This window comes from Jaculus jaculus, chromosome 18, assembly GCF_020740685.1.
Source record: "Jaculus jaculus isolate mJacJac1 chromosome 18, mJacJac1.mat.Y.cur, whole genome shotgun sequence".
NCBI lineage: Eukaryota > Metazoa > Chordata > Mammalia > Rodentia > Dipodidae > Jaculus > Jaculus jaculus.
In genome coordinates this window covers 59,629,555-59,652,643 of record NC_059119.1, presented here as the reverse complement: position 1 = coordinate 59,652,643, position 23,089 = coordinate 59,629,555, and the positions used below count along the sequence as shown (strand labels likewise).

Here is a 23,089-nt window from a genome sequence, read left to right as displayed (position 1 = left end):
TCGTCTGTTTGTCTGTCTCTACGCCAGCACCACTCTTTCCAATCACTAGAGCTTTGTAAGAACTACATTGTCTGTTGGGAAAAAGCTCCTACGGGCTGTCCTTGTCCTTTTCTCTTCTAGATGAGCGTTAGGATTACTTTACCACCAACTTCCATAAAAATGAGAATTAAAACAATAGAGCTGGAGAGAGTGCTTAGTGGTTAAGGCGCTTGCCTGTGAAGCCCAAGGACCTTGGTTTGGTTCCCCAGGACCCACGTAAGCCAGATGCACAAGGGGGCACATGCATCTGGAGTTCGTTTGCAGTGGCTTATGGTCCTGATGCACCCATTCTCTCTCTCTCTCTCTCTAATAAACAAACAAATAAAATATATTAAAAAAATAATTTGGGAGCTGTGGAGTTGGCTCAGTGGATAAGGCATTTTCCGCATAAACATGAAGACCACAGATGGGTATGTCGCCAGCCACAGCAGTGCTGAGTGGGCAAGGCGGCACAACTACAATCCCCATGCTTGGGGTGGGGAGGTGGAGGCAAAGGACCCCCAGAGCAAGCTGGCTGGCTAGACAAGCCAGAACAGCACTCCCTGGGTTCAAGTGAGAGACCCTGCTGCAGGAAATAATATGAAGTGAGGTCAAGTAAGACAGCTGACATCAATCTCTGGCTTCCCTGCACACCCGTACCCATGTGCGCCCTCACCTGCACACCGCATGTACACCAAGGAAAATAAACACGAGAACTTGACATGTGTGTGTTTGTGGGTGTGGCACGAGGTATCAAACCCAAGGCCTCATGCTAATAGGAGCTCTGCCACTAAACTCATACCCAACCAAAACTGAGCTTTATTTTTACTTTTTAAATTTTTATTTATTTATTATTCACAAGATAGAAAGGGGGGAAGGAGGGAGAGAATGGATGCACCAGCGCCTCTTGCCACTGTAAGTGAATTCCAGATGCATATGCCACTTTGTGTATATAGCTTTACATGGGTACTAGGGAACTGAACCAGGACCATCAGGATTTGTAAATAAGTGCCTTTAATCGCTGAGCCATCTTTTTAGTCCTTGTTTTATTATTCTGAGCCCAGACTTGCCTGGAACTCACTCTGTAGGAGGGTCGCCATGAGTTTGAGACTATCCTGAGACTCCACAGTGAATTCCAAGTCAGCCTGGGCTACTACAGTGAGACTCTGCCTTAAAAAACCCAAACAAAAATAATTAAAATAAGTTACATAGGGATCATTCACACTACTCTTTTGTCCTTAAAGATAGGTTTTTTTTTTTTTCTTTTCCGAGGTAGAGTCTCACTCTAGCTCAGGCTGACCTGGAATTCACTATGGAGTCTCAGGGTGGCCTTGAACTCATGGCGATCCTCCTACCATTGCCTCCCGAGTGCTGGGATTAAAGGCGTGCACCACCACACCCGGCTCAAAGATAGTTTAAATGATAATTGGCCATTTAAGGAGTTTCATATGACCTAAGCAAGAGTTCTGTAAGAATTAGTTTTGAAATAAATATTACTTAGCAAAAAAAAAAAACAAAAAAACACAGAGCCAGACGTGGTGGTGCACATCTTTAATCTCAGCACTTGGGAGGCAGAGGTAGGAGGATTGCCATGAGTTCCTGAGACTACATAGTGAATTCCAGGTCAGGCTGAGCTGGAGTGAGACCCTACCTCAAAAATACAAAAATAAATAAATAACACCCCACAAACAAAACACAGGGCACAGGGCTGGAGAGATGGTTCAGTGGTTAAAGGTACTTGCTTGCAAAGCCAGACAGCCTGGTTTTGATTCCCCAGAACCCACATGAAGCCAGATGCACAAAGTGGCACATGCATCTGGAGTTTGTTTCAAATGGCAGGAGGTTCAAGTGTGCCCATACTCTCTCAAATTAATAAATAAGTAAATATTTTTTAAAAATTGGCTGGATACCCAAGTGACCCTACTTGTGGTATTAGTGTCTGTATGAGCTGTTTGTTTTGGTTTCTCCCTAGTTGACTTTATGCATTTCTGAAATTCTAAATATAAATAGTATAGGTTTAAAAATACATTTTTACTGGTCCTGGTGATGCACGCCTTTCATACCAGCACGTGGAGGCAGAGATGGAGGATTGCTGTGAGCTTAAACCCAGCCTGAGACTATATAGTAAATTCCAGGTCAGCCTGGGTTACAACGAGACCCCACCTAAAAAAAAAAAAAATTAAATTTTTTTCAATTTAAAGCAAGAGACTGTTACTGGACTGTTGGAGTTTTTAAAATTTTTTTCTTAATTTTTAAAATTTTGTTTATTTTTATTTATTTATTTGAGAGCAACAGACAGAGGGAGAAAGAGGCAGAGAGAGAGAGAAAGAATGTGTGTGCAAGGGCCTCTGGCCACTGCAAACGAACTCTAGATGTGTGCGCCCCTTGTGCATCTGGCTAACATGGGTCTTGGGGAATGGAGCCTCGAACCGGGATCTGTAGGCGTCACAGGCAAGCGCTTAACTGCTAAGCCATCTCTGCAGCCCCTGCTGGAGTTTTTTTTAGACAAGGTCTCACATAGCCCAGGCTGGCCTCAGATTCATAGCTGAGGATAGCTCTGTTGAGGAGGCCTCCTGATACTCCTACTTCTGCTTCTGGAGTTCTGGGATCACGGGTGTGCCACACCACACGCAGCAGTTATGTGGGTTCCGGGAATCTGATCCTCATGTTTGAATGCCAAGCCCTTTACCAACTGAGCCATCACCCAGCTGACACCCCCACCCCACCACACACTTTTTGTTTTGTTTTGACACAGGGTTTAGAATTCACTCTCTCTATTAGGCTGGTCTCAAAACCGTGGCGCTCCTCCAGCATCTGCCTGTGGCATGCTGGGTTAGGGTCTATCTACTGGGACGACAGCATGGGCTGCCATGCAGCCCACCAGAGCTTTCAGATGGTGACGAAGGACTCAACCTAGCCAGTGTGGCGGGAGAGGCAAAGGGGACGGAGTCCTCTAACGACACTTCACCGAGAGCCACTCTCTGGCATCCGTACATTGAAGTCTTGACATTTTACCTTCTCAAAGTAGAAGTTTTATAGCTCTGATTTTGAAAAATTATATGAAGCCAGGCATGGTGGCGCATGCCTTTAATCCCAGCACTCGGGAGGCAGCAGTAGGAGGATCACCGTGAATTTGAGGCCAGCCTGAGACTACAGAGTGAATTTCAGGTCAGCCTGGACCAGAGTGAGACCCTACCTCAAAAACAAAAAGCAACAAACAACAACAAAAGGTCTGGAGGCTGCCCAGTTCTTTATTGTTTTTTTGTTGGTTGGTTTGTTTTGTTTTTTCCAGGTAGGGTCTCGCTTTAGCCCAGGCTGCCCTGGAATTCACTCTGTAGTCTCAGGTGGCCTTGAACTCACAGTGATCCTCCTCTCTCTGCCTTCCCAGTGCTGGGATTAAAGGCGCGCCCCATGCCTGGCAAGTTCTAACAGTTGTTGGAATCTTCCGTGGAAGCTGGAAGTCAGTAGAGGCTCAGGGACTTCTGTCTGTGAGATAGAACCTGTGTCTGGAGACCTGTAGGTCATGCTATACTGGGAACTGGGGACATATTTTCTTAAGGTATTGTCATTGTGTTCCATGTTAGGGTTTGAATAGTGTCAGATTTATTTATTTATTTATTTTTTGTCTGTTTGTTTTTTTCAAGGTAGGGTCTTTCTCTAGCCCAGGTTGACCTGGAACTCATTCTGTACTCTCAGGCTGGCCTTGAACTCTACCTCTGCCTTCTGAATGCTGGGATTACAGGTATACACCACCATGCCTGGAAAATACTGTCAGATTTTTAGAGGAGGAAAAGGCCTGTCTACAACAGGAGAAGTAAAGTACCTTAAGATGTAATGGGTGGCCTTATGTAACAGTTCTGTAACAGTGAGGCAAGCTTTAGAAAAGGAGCTCTTCACTGGGGTTGTAGTGTTCCTGGATTAATTAAAACTGTAGGGAGGAAACAGCTAAGTAGGTGGAAAAAGAGATGGAGAAATGTTTGCAGAAGTAGATAAGTTAATTTAGTCCTTTGGTATTAAGAAGTCTTAATTCTCTAGCACTGATCCATATTTATGAGAGTATCAGTTTTCCAAATCATCACATCCATATCAATTCCCTGCCAGTCAGTTAGGTGATGTGACTTCTAGATATTTTTTTGGCTTGTGTATGTACATGTAGTGTGCGTGCATGTGTGTGTGTGTGTGTGTGTGTGTGTGTGTGCATATGTGGAGGACAGAGATTGGCGTTGAATGTCTTCTTCATTGCCTCTCTACCTCATTATTATATTTTACTGGGAGGAGGGAGAAAGGAAGTGAAAGAGGGGAGGGGAGCATGGGCATGACATAGCCTCTTACCACGGCCCAAAAACTCCAGACACACGCACCACTTTGGGCATCTGGCTTTGCATGGGTACTGGGGGATTGAACCCAGCCTGGCAGGCTTTGCAAACAAGCACTTAACTGGTAAGCCATCTCCTCATCCCTCCCCCTTATTTTTGGAGAGAGAGTGTCACTAAATCTGGACTCAGCTAGTCTAGCCAGTCATCAAGTTCCAGGGAGCCTCACATGTCTGCCTCCCCAGCACAGGTTCAACAGGCACATGGCACCATGCCAGCTTTAGTGTGCGTGTTCAGGCTCTCAGGCTCCTGTGTCAACACTACTGACTTAACCCCCTCCTTAGCTCTCCCCACAATTTTTAGATTTTACTTTATTTCCTGACAATTTCTATACACATAAGAATGTATACTTCTATTACCTTTTCTTTTTTTTTTGTTTTTTGAGATAAGGTCTCACTCTAGCCCAGGCTGACCTGGACTTCACTATGTAGTCTCAGAGTGGCCTTGAACTCACAGTGATCCTCCTGCCTCTGCCTCCTGAGTGCTGGGATTAAAGGCCTGCGCCACCACACCTGACTTCCCATTACGTTTTCTCACCCCCTCCCACAGAACCCCTTCTTCTTTCTGATTTGATCCACTTGTACTTTGATATCTGTGTGTGTGTGTGTGAGAGAGAGAGAGAGAGACCCATTGAACTCAGGCTGGGTTCAATCCCCCAGTACCCATGAAAAGCCAGATGCCCAAAGAGGTGCGTGTGTCTGGAGCTTTTGGGCCGTGGTAAGAGGCTATGTCATGCCCATGCTCCCCTCCCCTCTTTCATTGAACTTAGAGTTGCATGCATAAACATGTGGGAAGGTTATTTACCAGGGCATGACAATTTACCAGTAGCTACAGCACTGGAAAAATGTTTGCTTTCTCTCAGCAACCATTAACTGGCCATAAGTGCTCATGGAGAGCTGGGTGTCTCATGTCCTCCTCCACCATTCATGACAGAACGTTGACGGGCCCCATACTGTGCAGGCCATGACAGCTGCTGTGAGCTCATAAATGCTGTGGCCCCGTCATGCGGAAGACAGTGTTCCACAGCACTCCTCCCCGTCCTTTGGCGCTTACATTCTTGCTGTCCCCTCTCCTACAATGCTGCCAGTGCCTTGGAGGGAGTGACATAGGTGTCCCATTTAGTTTAGCACTGAGCATTCCACAGTTTCTTATTCTCAGCACTTGGAGTTTTGAGTGTCCCCAGCAGCCACCACCCCACTGCACAAAGAAGCTTCTCTGACCAAAGCTAAGAGCAGCGCACGTCTCTGGGCATAAGCCTGGGTATAGAACGCAGCTTGATGGGCACAACACATCCATTTAGCCAAATAATAGTGGCAGATTTCCCCCTAGGGCCTATGACCTTCCATGAAGTAGGCCTCAAATCCCACCAAGAGCAGGTGGTTACCACCATAACTCATGCCACTATTGTGCCAGTGGGCACGTATCTTCTGGCTGGCTGATTGTGAAGTGTGCAGCTCGATCACTGGCTAAGACTGTAGATGATTTTTCGCTCCCAGCAGCCTCTATAGCACCCTCTGGCACTCTGAAAACTAGGCAGCAAGTACGAAGCTTCCAGTCAGTTCTCATTTGATTTCTTTGTGTTACGCAACCATGGCACATGGTATCTTCAGCAACAGGGTCTTACCATCTACTTCTCGTAGCCCTCAGAATTTTATTTTTAAGATATATTCCAGCTGGGCATGATTAAACACATGTTTAAATCCCAGCACTCAGGAGGCAGAGGTAGGAGGATCACTGTGAGTTCAAGGCCACCCTGAGACTACACAGTGAATTCCAGGTCAGCCTAGGCTAGAGTGAAACCCTACTACCAAAAAAAAAAAAAGAGAGAGAGAGAGAGAGAGAGAAAGAAAGAGAAAAAAAAAGATATATTCCAGGTTTTCAATTATTATTGGAAGTCTATAGTTCAGATCTCTATATTTCCCATGAGAGATTATTTAGCCCAGTTTGTTCTATACAACTCAGTTAATAACTGACACATCTATTCTTTTTAGCCATAAAGCCAGTACTTATATTTGCAATGTAGATGGATGACTGATCACTGGTATTTCAGGTGGATCTTGAAGGGCAAAATAGAAATAGGTTTAAATAGAAAGTAAGGAAACTTTGAAACTTGTTTTAAAATCCTTGTTTCTCAGGCTGGTGCGATAGCTCAGTGGTACAGTCCTTGTCCTTCCTCCCCTGCATACAAGAATATATAAATACAAGCCAGGCGTGGGGGCGCACGCCTCTAATACCGACACTTGGGAGGCAGAGGCAGGAGGAGGACTGTGAGTTTGAGGCCATCCGGAGACTACACAGTGAATTCCAGGTCAGCCTGGGCTAGAGAGAGACCCTACCTCTAAGTAAGTAAGTAAATAAATAAATAATAAATACAAACCAATAAGGAGACGTTCTGTTTCTCGGTTTTGGTATCTGGCTGTCCCTTGTTTCTTTGGTTCATGCTCAGTAAGTGCTGGCTGTGTGTTTTAGTCACGCAGTCGCGTGGTCTGTACGAGGTAGGGGACACGGGAACATTTACTATCAGCGAGGCAGTAGGCACTGGTACCAGGACCACGAAGTTATGCTGAGAAGAGTCTTTCTGAAATGAAGCTCATGAACATTTCCAAGTTTACCATCGTAGTTCTAGGCTTTTGAAACAGGAGTGCTTCTTTTCTCCCTAAACAGAGATGTTCCTGATAGTTAAATGTGGGTGACGAGGCCAATTTCTCAGAGCTTTTCTAAAGTGGTGAAATTGAGAGGAAGAAACTCTAAATTCTTGATGAAGCTCTGAGTAAGATTATTTTTAAGTGGGCTTTCATGATTTTTAATTTTTTTAATTTTTATTAGCATTTCCCATGATTATAAAAAAAATCCCATGGTAATTCCCTCCCTCTCATGTTTTTTTTAAACAAATCTTTTCTAAAAAAAAAAAATTATTTATTTGCAAGCACAGAGAGAGAGAGAGAGATAGAGAGAGAGAAGAGAGACAGACACAGAGAGAATGGGCACACCAGGGATCCAGCCTCTGCAAATGAACTCCAGACATATATGCCACCTTCTGCATCATTGTTATATGGGTACTGGGGAATTGAACCTGAGTCCTTAGGCTTCACAGGCAAGTGCCTTAACTCCAAAGGCATCTCTCCAGCCCTATTTCTTTTACTTTTAAAATATTTTATTTATCGAGAGAGAAAGAGGCAGAGCGAGCGAGAGAGAGAATATGTGTGTTCCAGGGCTCTAGCTGTTGCAAATGTGTCCCTTGCACCTCCTTGTGCAACTGTCTTTACATGGGTACTAAGGAATTGAACTTGAGTCCTTTGGCTTTGCAGGCAAACTCCTTAACCATTAAGCCATCTCTTCAGCCCTTAGATGGGCTTTTAAAGGCTCTCAAAATGTTCTTACATGTTCACTAAGTGTGTTTTTGGTGTGTGTGCACCTGGCTGTGTGTATGTCATAGTGTATGTGTGGAGGACAAATTTCAGGTGCCTTCCCCTCATTTGTGACAGTGTCCCTCTTGATCACCTCTCCAGGTTAGCCAGCTGCCTCCCTTCTCAGCTCACTTCACGCATGTTGGGATTATAGACACCACTGTGTCCAGCTCCTATGTGGGTTCTGGGACTCTAAACTCAAGGACTTATACTTGTGCAGCATTTTGTTCAAATCCATCTCTCCAGCCCCACTGTTTCTTGATCATTTGTTAAAAATAAATATTTTACTTAAAAAAAAAAAAAACAGGCTGAAGAGATGGCTTAGTGGTTAAGCGCTTGCCTGTGAAGCCTGAGGACCCCAGTTCAAGGCTCGATTCCCCAGGACCCACGTTAGCCAGATGCACAAGGGGGCGCATGCGTCTGGAGTTTGTTTGCAGTAGCTGGAGGCCCTGGCGTGCCCATTCTCTCTCTCTGCCTCGTTCTCTATCTGTCACTCTCAAATAAATAAATAAATAAATAAATAAAAACAAAAAAAAACACCTCATGTCATTTTGGTTGTACTTCAGAAGTGCTAAGCAGGCCTGCCTTTGTCACTGAATTTCCAGGGCTGGTCAGGGGTGGCCGTGCTGGCCGTGTGTGACTCAGCCTGCAGGAAGGGAGAGGGCTAACCACCTGCTATTGGACCACACCGGCTGTGGCTGCAGCTGCTAGATCCCTCCTGACCTCCCGGTCAGATGCTAGATTCTAGCAGTGGGAGAGTGGGTGTGTAACATGTGCATTAGTAAGATATTCACGACATTCAAAAATTTATCAGTTGTGCTGGGCGTGGTGATGGACGTCTTTAATCCCAGCACTCAGGAGGCCGAAGTAGAAAATCGCCACGAATTTAAAGCCACTCTGAGACTACACAGTGAATTCCATGTCCATCTGGGCTAGAGTGAAACCCTACTTTGAAAAACCATAAGCAACAACAACAAAAATAAGGTGAAGTGAAATTATTTTACCCTAAAATTCAGGTTGCATCCCTAAGAACTCAGATTTTTACTGAGCAATAACGGAATATAGACTTTAGACATAAAAACTGTTACTTTGATTTCAGTCTTTTTGTACAGAAACACCATATTAGAGAAGGCATTTGCTAGAAAATATCCACGTCATCATAAAGACTCTGCAAGTCTTCCTTTCTGTTAGCTTCAATTCATGAATACCAGTTTAAATTCATTTTGAATTCAATGGAACCAATGCCTCTGGCCTCCTACAACGATATCACAGGAAGAGATTATCATAGACTTTATTTCAATGGCTTTTCCTTAAAGTGAGCACTGAACTTGTGAGTGGGTGGCCAGGAAGCTGTTAGTAGTGTCTTCTCTAAAATGCAGAGCCCTGGAAATGAAAAGTATCTTGGCTCCCTAGCAAAATGCTTGGCTGTTGTGCCACCCATACACAAACTGAGGGAGACTGCCACAGGACAGTAGACCCTACTTCTGGAACACCCTGGGGTTGTTTTTTGTTTGTTTTTGCCAGGTAGGGTCTCGCTCTAGCCCAGGCTGACCTGGAATTCACTCTGGAGTTCCAGGCTGGCCTCTAACTCACAGTGATCCTCCTACCTCTGCCTCCCAAATTCTGGGATTAAAGGTGTGTGCCACTACGCTGGACCAAAGATGCCCACAGCTTTAGGTATTCCTCATACTTAATGAAACACCTACATGATGCTGAGGGTGCAGAGTCCCTTACAGATAAAACTAGGCATTTGGGGGCTGTAGAGATGGCTTAGCTGTTAAGCGCTTGCCTGTGAAGCCTAAGGTCCCTGGTTCAAGGCCCAATTCCCCAGGACCCATGTCAGCCAGATGCACAAGGGGATGCATGTGTCTGGAGTTCATTTGCAGTGGCTGGAGCCCCTGGCACACCCATTCTTTCTTTCTCTCTCTCCCTCTCCCTCTCCCCCTCCCTCCCTCCCCCTCCCTCCCTCTCTCTCTCTCTCTCTCTCTCTCTCTCCCCCACCTTCTCTCCCTGTCTGTTGCTCTCAAATAAATAAAAATAAACAAAAATTTTTTTTTAAAAAAACATCTTAGCCCAGGTTTAATTTCAATAAGATCATCAGTTTGATTGACAGCACATCATTACAGAACTGTTTGAGTAGACCTAAATTTGCCTTGATGTTAACTTATAATTACCTTTATGTTAGGTCTTAAAGCTTTATTATCCTTAAATACAACTAGCGCAGTGGACCATTAAATATCAGTGATGTGAGAAGAAATTGATTAGGGTGGCAGCCAAACTTTCTAGGTGCCTGAATTACTTTGTAACATCTTTACACTGAATATGCATGTAATTTTTATAGAAATCATGAGCTTTACAGTTGAGCCCAGGTCTCTTCCTAATGCTCTTAAATATGCGCCATTAAGACATCTGCTGGAAGAGATGGCCCAGCGGTTAAATGCTGGCCTGAGAAGCCTAACAATCCCGGTTTGATTCCTCATTACGCATGTAAATCCAGAGGCACAAGGTGGCAGGGCATGGGTCTGGAGTTCCTTTACAGCCGCTAGAGGCCCCGGTGCTCCCATATTTTCTCTCTCCGTGTTTGCAAATAAAAATTGTTGGGGTGGACAGATGGCTTGGGGGTTAAGGCGCTTGCCTGCGAAGACTACGGACCCAGGTTCGACTCCCCAGAACCCATATAAGCCAGCTACACAAGGTGGTGCATGCGTTTGGAGGTCGTTTCCAATGGCTAAGGACCTGGCGCACCCAGTCTCTCTCTCATAAATAAATATAAAAATTGTTTATTAAAAAAAAGACATCCGGCCGGGCGTGGTGGCGCACGCCTTTAACCCCAACACTCAGGAGGCAGAGGTAGGAGGATCGCCGTGAGTTCGAGGCCATCCAGAGACTACATAGTGAATTCTGATCAGCCTGGACCAGAATTAGACCCTACCTCTGAAACACTCCCCCCCCCAAAAAAAATAACAATCCGCACTCTGTTCTAGTACGTTTTCCCGGCGTCCGGGCCCGCGGCTGCGTGTCCCCCCAGGCTGGCCGCGGGGTTTGAACTCGCGTCTGCCGAGCCGAGAGTATTAATGCCTGACTCGGCGACCCCTTTCCCGACCCCAGCTGGAGCCCCGACCCGCCGTCCCGACACCTCAGCCGGGTCCCCGAGCCGCCCACAGCAGGGACGCCCGGGCCAGCTGCGGTCGCGGCGGTGCCGCACGGGCCGCGGGCCTCGTCCCCGTCGTTCAGCCGTCGTCGCCGAGGACACACACGGCGCCCCGGCGGAAGAGCGGAAGGGCGGGCGGGCGGGCGGCCGCGCCCCGAACTCCGCCTGCGCCTTCCTGCTCCTCCGCCTCGCCGGGCTCCGGGCTCCGCGAGGAGCTGCGGGGACGGGGCGGGGCCTTGGGGGAGGGAAGGGGCGGGGCCTGCGGGACGAGGCCTGCGAGCGAGGGGCGGGGCCTGCGGATGATGGGCGGGGCCTGCGGGGACGAGGCCTCTGGGGGCGGGGCCTGCGGATGATGGGCGGGGCCTGCGGGGACGAGGCCTCTGGGGGCGGGGCCTTCGGGGATGGGGCGGCGACCTAGGGGCGGGGCCTGCGAGGGAGGGGCGGGGTCTCCGGAGGCGGGCCCCGCGGCGAGGGGCGGGGCGTGCGAGGGCGGGGCCGCGTCCTGGGGGCGGGGCCTGCGGGGCCGGGCCGGATCGCGGGCGGCACGTCACTCCTCTGGGCGAGAGCTGGGGCCGGCGCTGTCGCTCGCCTGCCGCGCGCCCCCTCCGTCCGCCTCCCGCTTCCTCCTCGCCCGCCGCCGCCGCCGCCGCCGCCTCCTCCACCACCATTGTATAATGCTCCGGGCGCGCCGGCCGGGGACGCCGGAACCCTAGCGCGGGTCTCGCCGCCCGCCCGCCCTCCCGCGCCCCGGCGTCTCCCTCGGGCCCGCGGCGGGCGTCGCAGGGAGCGGGCGTCGCCGGAGGAGCGGACGGGAAGCCCCCGATGCGCTAGTCCAGGTGGAGCCGCCTGCATGTGGTGAGTCGGCGGGGCGTGGGGCCGGGGCCGGGCGGAGGTGGCGGGGGAGGCGGGCCGGGCCGGGGCCGGGGCCGGGGCCGGGGCCGGGGCCGGGAGCGGCGTCAGCGCGCCGGGCGCCCGCAGGGAGCTGTCGCCTTCTCCGCGCGGTGTCGTGCGCCGGCGGCCGCTGTCGTGAACGGGCGCCGCTCGCCCCGGCGTCCGGGCTCCGGGGGCGCCGGGGCCGCGAACTCGCGCGCGCGTGCCTGCGCGGCCCCCGCTCCCCGCGCCGCTCGGCTCGGGCCCTCGGCCCTGCGGGTGGCCGGGCGCGGCGAGGGCGGCGTGAGAGCGCCCACCGGGCTCGGGGCTCGGGGCTCCGGGCTCTCGCTGGGAAATGTACAGTCATCTCGGCGGGGCGGGGGCGGGGAGGGCCGCGGGGTGCCCCGGGAGCTAGACTTTGGACCGTCGGGGCCGGGGTGCCGCGGGGAGCCCTCGCTTCCCCGGGAAGGCCGGAACTGTTAGCTTTAACAGAAATAGCCATCGATTGGAACGGGAGTTGACATTCAAGTTTCCTACACACACACACACACACACACACACACACACACACACACAAAAGATAGGTTTGTCTTAGAGTAACTTTTTGCTAGCAACTGGGTCGTTTCAGGAGGCAAAAAGTAAAAATTTTTTTACAGGCACGGGATGGCAGAGTAGTGTGGACGTCCAGTCCACAGACGACAGCTTTTATTTCGATCGAATTGGGTAGTCCCTGTTGCCCTTAAGGAAGAGAGAGAGCTTTGTTCATGAAATACACTTTTTGATTTCCCAATGTATGTTAAGAAATGTCCATAACATGTGTAAAGAGCTTAAAACTTATAGCCACCAGTGAGGTTACTGAGGTGTTCATAGTTGCCTTTTGTAATTGGCAAGAGTGCGGTGGGTTTCACCCTCTCCCCCCTGCACCCCTGAGAGCCAGCCACCGGCTTTGGCGGTGAGGACACACTTGAAGCCTTCTCCAGCCCCAGCAGCCCCCAGCACCCCACCTCCTTCCACAGATTTTTGGTTGTATTTATTTCTATGAGAGCGACAGAGAGAGAGAATGGACACATTATAGCAGTCTACTGTGATTGGAGTGTACTGGAACTTGAAAATACCCTTTCCAAGGTCCCCACCTCCCCACTTCTGGCATGAGCAGGAATAGTTGTGAATCCCAGCTTTCTGTTCATTTTACTGATTTTTCATGTAAAAGGCTACCTTTAGGCTCATTGATGTACTTTGAGGTATTAATATGTTACTGTACAGTTGTTTATAAATGTAAAATAATTTCTTTCCCCTCCTGATGAAAATGTGTGTGGCCCATGTGTGTTCCCCAGCAAGAAACCTTATGGCATGGATTTGGTAATCTCTCTTTTTCCTGCCCTCCCTGCTTCCTACCCGGCTCTACTCCTTCCTTCATTTCAACAGGTAGGCGAGAGGACTCACATTTTCTAACAACCAGATTACCACTAGACTAGAGGTGTCTCAGTGAGAGGTTTGTTGGGCTGGTGTCCTGGCTTCTTAGGTAACAGCTACTCAGGCTTGCTTCCATTCAGGAACCAAGAGAAGGGTTTTCACTCAGATTTAGAAGATATTGGCACTCCTCCTTACTGAACTAAAATAAAAGCACCTTCGACTTAATTGAAGAGTCAAAATAAAAGTTTTACCCAGTTGCTACAGACTAAATTGTTATTATCAATGGGGCACAGCAAAATAGCATATATTTTGCTGCGTTTAGTTCACCTCGATTTGTATGTGGTGACTGATGGGTTATGGCAACCACTGCTTTAAACTGTTCCAGGGACAAAGTTCCACAGTCCACGCGTGTCCTCAGCCAGAGACCTGCAGGCTCTAGTAACTAAGAAAGGTAAAAGTCAGCCGGAGCTCAAATTTTTAGAGATTTCTCTCACTGTTATTCCTTATTGCTGGTGAAAATATGAAATTTATTTTAATTTCATCCACATTGTCAGAAACAGGGGGTTTGTCAATGTTATTACAGATCAGAACGGATAAATGCAGTGGTGAGGAGGGCGAACCTTACTTTAGTGTATCTACGGAAGTTTCTTATTTGCTGTGATGACATTTTGTTTGGGATATAGCTGTAACTGCAGTAGTTCCTTTGAGGGAGGGAAGATAAGAGAGGAGAGGGGGGAGGGGAGAGGAGAGAAGGCTAGCTGCTGAGTCCAAAGATCAGGCATAAGATGAAGGCGCTAGAGGGCAAGCTCCAGTTCAAGTGGGAACGGCCTGGCACTTGGCACGGATGGTGGTGGTAGCCCTCACACACCTTTCCATTAGTTAGTTCTGACTAGCCGAATGTGAAAATAAAAACATGAGGCCACTGCATATACACAAATAATATATTTTCTGGGGACTGGAGAGATGGCTCATCAGTTAAAGGCACTTGCTTGCAAAACCTGATGGCCGAGGTTCAATTCCCATAAAAAGCCAGATACAAAAGTGACACATGTATCTGGGGTTCACTTGCAGTGACAAGAGGCGCTGGCGTGCCCATTTTCTCTTTCTGTTTCTCTCTCTCCCTCTCACTTCTTTCCTCCCTCCCTCCCCCTCCCCCACTTGCAAATGAATAAAAAATATTTTTAGTAAAACTTAAAAAATAATATTTTTGACTTAACGTTAATTTTTCATTAATACTTGACAGACACCTACAGGCAATGACTTATGTTTAATAAATGCATGGCTAATTAATTTCATTTTAAATTTTGGAAGGAAACAACCACCAACCAAAGTTGGCTTGTTTTTTTTTTTGAAGAAAGGAATGGTTGTCCTAAGTGGCCAGTGTTGTTGGTTTTAAAGGCAAATCTGTGCCCCATGCAGACCCTGGGAAACCCTTATAAACAGAACTGTCCCCTGGAGTGCCCTCCCCTCATTGTGCGGACCCCTGTCTTTCTCTGCTAGCATTATGTTCTTTGTGTGCATTTGTGAATGGCGTGTATCAGCTCAATAAGATGACATTCCTATTCTAGGCAATAAATAGATGCCTTGTTATGTTGGTTTTTTTCCTCAAAGATCAATGTCAACAGTCATGCGGGAAGTTGCGGTGCCTTTGTGTCCTGAGGGTTCTGTAGCTGGGCAGACTCGCTGTGCTCCCCTCTCTCAAGACCTGTGTCCCTGCCCTCGCGGTGACAAGTACAGCTGGGCTTCACCTGAGCTCCTGCCCTGCGGGAGAACCCCGCGGCACCTCAGCCGCATTCTGGCCCAGTGAGGCGTCCAGTTCAGAGTGGAGTTGTCCTGGCCTCCTCTTCCACTTGATGCCGCTGGCTGGAGCCAGCCCTGCCTCCCAACGGGGATGGCCGATGGGGGGGCGGGTGGCAGAGCCGCTGAGCCCGGGCTGCGGGCTGCAGATGCCGGGCGGGGGCGGAGGGCCGGGCAGCAGCCGGCTGCACAACTGCTACAGCAGGTCTGACTAGTTCAGGTGCCCCGGGCAGCTTTGTCCCTCTCCTAGCCACGCTCAGCAGGCTGAAGTGCTTGACGCTCGTCCGCATCTGCCTCAGTGTCTTCTTGTCGCTTTGCGAAAAGCTGCGGCTTTACAGGGTGACTAATTCTCACGGGTTTTATTTGTTTTTCTCCTTAAAAGCCCTCAGCTGCGGCTAGCTGAGAAGCAGCAGCGAAGCAAAGCATTTTCTCTTCGTTCTTCCCAGTACTCTTACACAGGATAGCGAAGGGAAAGGCGCTCCTCCGCCCGCTCTGACCGCGGAGCCTCGGGGGGCTGCTGGGAAGGGCCTGGGGGACCAGCAGCAGCAGTAGGTGTCTGTGTTCTGCAGGCCGAGCCCGGGCGCCTGGCATCATGTGTGCAGGCAGACACGGCTCTAGAAAGCCTGTCGTGGCCATCCTCTCCTCTCCTGGGGCTGCCTGCTTATCACCGTGGGCCATGCTGCTCCGGAGCTTGGACCGGCTCTGCTGGAGCACCCCACCCTTGGGTGGCAGAGCATTGCTCGAGCTAGACTCAGGGGCTCCAGAAGTCCCAAGGTCGTGGGTACACCAGCATAGGCTGGCATACAGCTCTAGCCACATGAATGGGGTGTTGAGGGGTCACTGTTTCAAACATGACCTTTGAGTGTCTGTTGGTTCCGTGTGAGGTGATGCACATTTGCTTTCCGTTCTCACCACCTGCAGCATTTTGTGCCTGGACGCTCGCCGTGTGTCAGGATGGTGGTGTCAAGGTAGCCCAGGCTGGCCTGTAACTCACACTGTAGCCCGAGGCTGTCCTCAAACTTACAGTGATTCTCTTACCTCTGTCGCTCAGCCAGACTTTGAAAAGTTGTTTTTGCCATGTCCAGAAATGCGAAATAAAGTATATTTCCCCCAGTAGTGATTCTTAGCTGTGTGACAGGAATCAGTGTACAAACTCAAAGTGCAGCTTCTCAGGTGGCCTCCGCTTTGAAAGCTCTCAAGATAGGTGGAACAGAGAGACGTGTTACGAGGGATTCGCACCACAGGGTTGAGGAAAGCCTGCTGCAAAAGTCCTTGAAAACGCTGAGTGGGAGTTTTAAATCTTTTCCTCAGACGTAAATATTTACACTTAGTGTAGCACTCTGATTATTTTGATTGTATTTAAATGATTTTGCTTCAATTTCTGTGAGACTTTTATCAGTTGGAGAGGGGCGGAGGAATATATTTTATCTCAGTGTAGCATGAAAATAGTGGGGTTTTGTGTGTGGTGTTTTAAAGAACAGCTACAATATTGATACAGTACTCTATGCCTTTTCCTATGTGTGGACTGTTTAAGCATGACACTTGCAAGTTTCAATTGTCTTTATAAAACCTGATCCACCGGCCTAATTCCTTTTTTTAAAGAGTTGGACTTAGGGTCAACCTTTATTTTTATTTTTTTTGGTTTTTCGACATAGGGTCTCACTCTAGTCCAAGCTGACCTGAAACTCGCTATGTAGTCTCAGGGTGGCCTTGAACTCACAGTGATCCACCTACCTCTGCCTCCCAAGTGCTGGGATTAAAGGCGTGAGCCACCACGCCCAGCTTTCAACCTTTATTTTTTAAATATTATTTATTGTGTGTGTGTGTGTGTGTGTGTGTGTGTGTGTGTGTGTACACATGCGCATGTGTGCACACACGCTTGGACATGCTAGGGTTTCTTGCCTCTGCAAACACCAGACATAGGAGCCATTTTTTGCATATCTGGCTTCATGTAAGTGGTGGGAATCAAACCTAGGCCAGAAGCTTTGCAAGCAATCTCCTTTAACTATTGAGCCATCATCCTAGTGCGTGCCTGATCCTTAAAGACAATTAAAATATACATAGTATCTTTTTCTTAAGGAATCCAGATTAAGCTATACATTGTGACATTTAGTCTTAGTAGATAAAAAACATTCTCTTGACTGTTTTCCTTAGACTACACATGAAAGTTAAAAGGTTGAAAAAGGGAGAAATTGATTGTGTACTTGTAAGGACTATTTGAAGGGACTTTTTATTTATCTAGCAGTGACTCACTTCAGAATCACTATCCATATTCCCAAGTGCTGTGATCACAACCTTTCAACATGCCTCCCTCGTATGAATAGTTTTAATCTTTAACTTTTGTTTTTGTTTTTCAAGGTAGGGTCTAGCTCTAGCCCAGGTTGACCTGGAATTCACTATGTAGTCTCAGGCTGGCCTCAAATTCATAGCCATCCTCCTACCCCTGCCTCCCGAGTGCTGGGACGAGAGGCGGGCGCCATCAGAAGTGCTTCCGAGGCAGCCTTGGAGTAGTTAGCTAACACAGCACCTGGAAGGTGACCCATTGGCCTTAACTAAAATGCAACTTTATTTTTCACAGATTTAGCTGTGACTTGCATTTAACTGTTTTTGTGTGGCTAATTTTATATATACGCTGAGCCTATTTAAAGAACGTCACATACTTTTGGCAACTCTTGGTTTTTACTAGAAGCCTTCTTCATTTTCCCCTGACCTTGTTTATTAAGGGTCTCTCCTGTGAGGGCAAAACAAGGTGTCTTTGGGGAAAAGCTGCTACATGAGGATTGAAACCAGAATCCCTTGCAAGCAATTATAAATACAAGAGAAAAGCTATTTTCATTATGCATGGGGTGGGGAGTGAAGCTGCCTTAACTTTCCTGGCATGCAGTCCTGTGGGGAAAGGCAAATTGGGGGTTCCTTCCCTTGATGCTAATGAGACGGACCTCTGACACCAGGATATCACTAAGTAGCTTCATAATGTACTTGACTAGCTTTCAGATGGAAAAAAACGATACCAGTTTCTCAGTCAAGAACGTTACTACTGGTCTGGTCGCACATCATATGAACTGAGTTTGTCATTTGTCTAGAAAGAATTCCAACAAGTAGTATACGGTAACTTGGTTCATTATCTCCCTGAGGTTAAGCGCACTGCATTTACAAGTTAAATGGCTCCTCCACAGTACCCCTTGTGAAGGGTTTTTCCTGAATAATCGCCTGAAGCAGTATCTGTTCAGTGCCACTGCAATTTACTGCTATTAAGAAGCAATGGGAGCGCACGCCTTTAACCCCAGCACTGAGGAGGCTGAGGTAGGAGGATTGCAAGAGTTAGAACCCAGTCTGGGCTACAGAGTGAGTTCTAGGTCACCTTGGACAGGAGTGAGAACCTGCCTAAAAAGAAAGAGTTTCAAGGGGGAAAGTGGGAGGAAGGAGGAATTACAGTGGGTTATTGTTCACAATCATGGAAGTTGCCAATAGAAATAAGTAAACAAACAAACAGAAAGAAAGATTATTGAGGACTTCTGTAAGTAGTAAAATTCCTAATGGTAAACAAGGAGATTTGTTATGTGGCTGGGAGTCCACATCAGGACCTCTCTGCCACTAGGAACTGTTTCCTGATCTAGGTCTACACCTTGGGGTGTGCGTGCGTGCGTGTGCGCGCGCGCGTGCGTGTGTTTTCTCTCATTTCAGGAATCCTCTAGGGACCCTAACCATGGTTTTTGGAAGCATTGGTGTTGCATACTGGTGATAAAAATTTGAACCATATAGCACCGTGTACTTTAGTCATCTTGAGAAAACTCTCAGCTTGCCTAACATTGCCCAGTGGGAAAGCCAAATTCAGAGGTGCCTTGCTGTTCTGATGTGCCCCCTGGTGGCAGGATGTGGTGCTGTCATTCAGTTTATAGGAGCCCTACTGAATCACACTGGCCATGCTTGGTGACATAGCAGCAGATAGCCAAAACTCCTACCAGGTGAATATGGAGAGGGTGTGAAACAATTGTCTTGTGTTTACTTGTTTTTGTTTGTAGTCTTTTTCTTTAAAAATATGTGTTGAGCCAAGTTTGGTGGCGCATACCTTTAATCCCAGCATTCAAGAGGCAGCGGTAGGAGGATGGCTTTGAGTTTAAGGCCAGCCTGCAACTACAGAGTGAGCTCCAGGTCCGCCTGGGCCAGAGAGTGCGTGCTGGCTCCTAAAGTTTTACCTTGGGTCTCGGAGGAAGAGAGCAGTGCGCGGCCTGGTACTTGTTGGGTTCCGCCGATGGCCAGCTTTGTTTTGGGAGTATTTTTAAAGCGACTTCAGGGTTCAGATCTTGTTAGTAATGCTTTTGTGAAACTCAAGTCCAGAAACTACTCTTAGCTAGACTCCATGGGCGAAATGGAGTCGTCACCTGTTGTCAGGTCTAGCGGGGACTCGCACCTTCTGCTTCGTTGGGGCTGGGATTGCAGCGACGTTAGAGACATTTTATTCCACCTGACATTGATGTTCTAAAAGGCCAGCTTTACCTTGCAGGGCTTACTAACAAGGTGAAAGTCACTCTAGAGACAGATCTCTTTTTTCTTTGTTGTATAGAAACAGTCACTCCCAAGATTACTAGATGCAATTGGTTGTCAAAATTTTGCTAAAACTCCGATAAAGAAAAATGAATTTATGAAATTTGCAGAAAAATGGATGTACCTGGAAAGTATTATACTAAGTGAGGTAACCCAGACCCAGAAAGCCAAGCGCCACATGTTCTCTCTCATATGTGGATCCTAGCTACAGATGACTGGGCTTCTGCGTGAGAATGAAAATACTTAGTAGCAGAGGCCAGTAAGTTAAAAAGGAGACATAAAGGGTAGAGAAAGGAAGAGGGGAGGATACTTAATAGGTTGATATTGTATATATGTAATTACAATGATTGTAATGGGGAGGTAATATGATGGAGAATGCAATTTCAAATGGGAAACTGTGGGGAGGGAGGGAATTACCATGGGATATATTTTATAATCATGGAAAATGTTAATAAAAAAAAATTTGCTAAAACTCCTTTTTTCCAGGAGAAGTGATTATATTTTACAAACTAACATTAGAAATTATCTTCAGTTTGATAAGAGCATGGGAAAATCCTGACGAAAAACTAGAACTAGAGGAACACATTAGAAAACAGCTCCACACGGTGAAAATTGTTTCTTTACATTCACTTGGAGGTTGGCCTCCGGGCCTCTCCACTCATCTCCAGCCTGGGGTCACCCAGGGGAGGCAGGAGCTTGCTCTGTGCTGTGAGCTGTGTGTCGCCCCCCCCCAAAGCAGCGGTGGGTGTCGGATTACAGCCAGCCTCGCCACTACAGGGGAACTGGCTGGCTCTGGTGACTGGCTTTATAATTACATTGCTGATTTGTTGGGGAGACTTTGTCTTACTTCCCAATTAACATGTTTGTTACTGCAGGGACCTCCGAGACCCTGCATGGGCTTTGGTTGAACAGTAAGGCAGGTTCATGCTGCGCTCGCTAGCATTGCAGGGTGCTGGGCACCCTGTCTGGTCTGCGGGGAGCAGATTCTGCTGAACCTCTTGCTCGCACTCCTTGGCTCGTGTGCCTGGTGTTTCCTGCCCCGCCTCCTAGCTGGGCCGCTCCTGTGCTTGTGGCTCCTAGGGAGACGGCGTGTACACCTTAGCGAGGGGCTGGGGAGATGGCTCAGTGGTTAAAGGCACTTGCAGTTAAAGCCTGCTATCCTGGGTTTGATTCCCCAGAGCCCATGTAAAGCTAGACCCACAGAGAGGTACAGCATCTGGTCTGGACTTCATCTGCAGTGGCAGGTGGTCCGAGGTACATGCACTCTCTCTGCTTGCACAGAGATAAACTGTTTTTTTTTTAAACTTGGTGTGTTTTTCAAGGTGTAGAGTCCCATCAAAACCAGCACAGCATACACCCCCACACGTGCACGCGCACACGCACACACGCACACACACGCCCGCTCTGAAGCTGAGGGGCTCCTCTGCCTCCCCTGGGCTGCCGTCACAGCAGACTGAGAACTGCAAGGAAGGTGGGGTGCCTGGAGGCCGCCACCAGTGTCCTGTCAGACAGAAGCTTTTTGTTTGGACGACTCAGCAGCAGGGTCCCAGAGGCCCTTGAAAGTGAGTGGATGGAGTGAGGAGAGGGGAACTGAGAAGACCTGGTTCTGAGCTGCCCTCTCTTTTTGGCCCTGAATTCTGTCACACAATCAAAAAGCCTGAAGTCACAATTCCTTCAGAGGCTACGGGCCCGGGCAGCCGCCGATGTCAGTGGCGACACAGCCTCTGGCAGCCTTCTTGGGCTGCACTGTCCCTCCTCTCTGCTGCTTTTTTCCTCAGAAGTGGTGGCTCCTTGGTCACCTAACTTCTTTGATCTGCCTGCAAGGTCCTGTAGATTAGTTTTGCCTTGTAACTGAGCCGGGCATCCCAGCACTCGGGAGGCAGAGGTAGGAGGATCACCATGAGTTCAAGGTCACCCTGAGACTACATAGCAAATTCCAGGTCAGCCTGGGCTAGAGTGAGACCCTACCTTAGAAAAACAAAACAAAACAAAAAAAGCATATATACCTGTGAAGGAAAAGTGCTGACTTTATACTTATTTATTTCCTAATTAAGAAAAAAAAAAATGGCCCAGTGTGGCAGCACAGGCCTTCACTCAGGAGGCAGGGGAGGAGGATGGCTGTCAGTTCAAGGCCACTCTGAGACACATAGTGAATTCCAGATCAGCCTGGCTAGAGGGAGATTGCTACTCGGAAAACAAAACAAACAAAAAGTACTAAGCTACTGAAAATGTGTGCAAGGTCCAAACTAGTTAAGCCCAGATGACAGCTCATAGGTCCTCTCCCATAGTCACACCATGCCCGGCTCCCCACCTGGAGGACAGGCTCCTCCTCTCCCCAGTGCTCTGTGACGCCAGGCTGGTCGTGTGATTAGTTACACCCTCTTCAGTCCTTTCCTGTCTTTGAAAACAGGGACTTAGGCGTGATATTGACCCTCTCTGTTGGATAAGAAGTAAAAAAGTTTGTCAGTAACAGAAGGTTTTCCTACTGTAATGATTTGTTTGGGATGAATAAAGTTAAAACATAATGCAAACCTTAGCTTATTTTTTGGCTGGCACAGTCAGCCAGTCCTTATAAGCAGAAGAGGGCTCCATAGTGCAGCCATTCCAAAGGCAACTCAGCCAGGAGGAGGCTCTGAGGCCATGGGCCAGGGTTGAGCTTGAAAGTGAAAACAAGTGGTTTTTTTTGGGGGGGTGGTAATAATAGTTTTGAAATAATAATATATTATTTCATATAATGTAATCATATATGATGTGTATATAATGTATAATATAATAGAATTAATAGCTTTGAAAGGTTGGTTTCATATTCATCTCTTAAAAATCATAGGTATTTTAACTTAACAGTTCACACGACATTGAGAGCAATTTTAAAAAATAATAGAGGCGTAGCTTTATTTAATTTTTTTAAAATATTTTTTGTTCATTATTTATTTATTTATTTGAGAGAGACAGACACAGAGAGAAAGACAGATACAGAGAGAGAGAGAGAGAGAGAATGGGCACGCCAGGGCTTCTAGCCACTGCAGACGAGTTCCAGACACGTGCGCCCCCTTGTGCATCTGGCTAACTTGGGTCCTGGGGAACCAAGCCTTGAACTGAGGTCCTTAGGCTTCACAGGCAAGTGCTTAACCGCTAAGCCATCTCTCCAGCCCCACTTTTATTTAACTTTTCTTTTTTTTTAATTTTTTTATTTGAGAGCAACAGACACAGTGAGAAAGACAGATAGAGGGAGAGAGAGAGAATGGGCGCGCCAGGGCTTCCAGCCTCTGCAAACAAACTCCAGACGTGTGCACCCCCTTGTGCATCTGGCTAACGTGGGACCTGGGGAACCGAGCCTCGAATCGGGGTCCTTAGGCTTCACAAGCAAGCGCTTAACCGCTACGCCATCTCTCCAGCCCACTTTTATTTAACTTTTATGTTTATTTTTTAATTAATTTATTTTTATTATTTATTTATCTATTTATTTTGGTTTTTCAAGGTAGAGTTTCACTCTAGTCCAGGATGATCTGGAATTC

General features: G+C 47.9%; 1 protein-coding gene across 2 annotated transcripts in view; it reads left to right on the top strand.

The window, feature by feature from the left end:
- Nucleotides 1–23,089, top strand: part of Sertad2 (SERTA domain containing 2) — a 125,809-nt gene that overhangs the window by 89,160 nt on the left and 13,560 nt on the right. Inside the window, exon 1 of one of the 2 annotated variants that reach the window (XM_045137350.1) lies at nucleotides 11,691–11,804. The exons of the other annotated variant lie outside the window; for it this stretch is intronic. The gene's annotated coding sequence lies outside the window, so the exon portion shown is untranslated. Of the gene's footprint in view, nucleotides 1–11,690; nucleotides 11,805–23,089 lie in introns of those variants that run through there. 2 annotated transcript variants of the gene reach the window in all.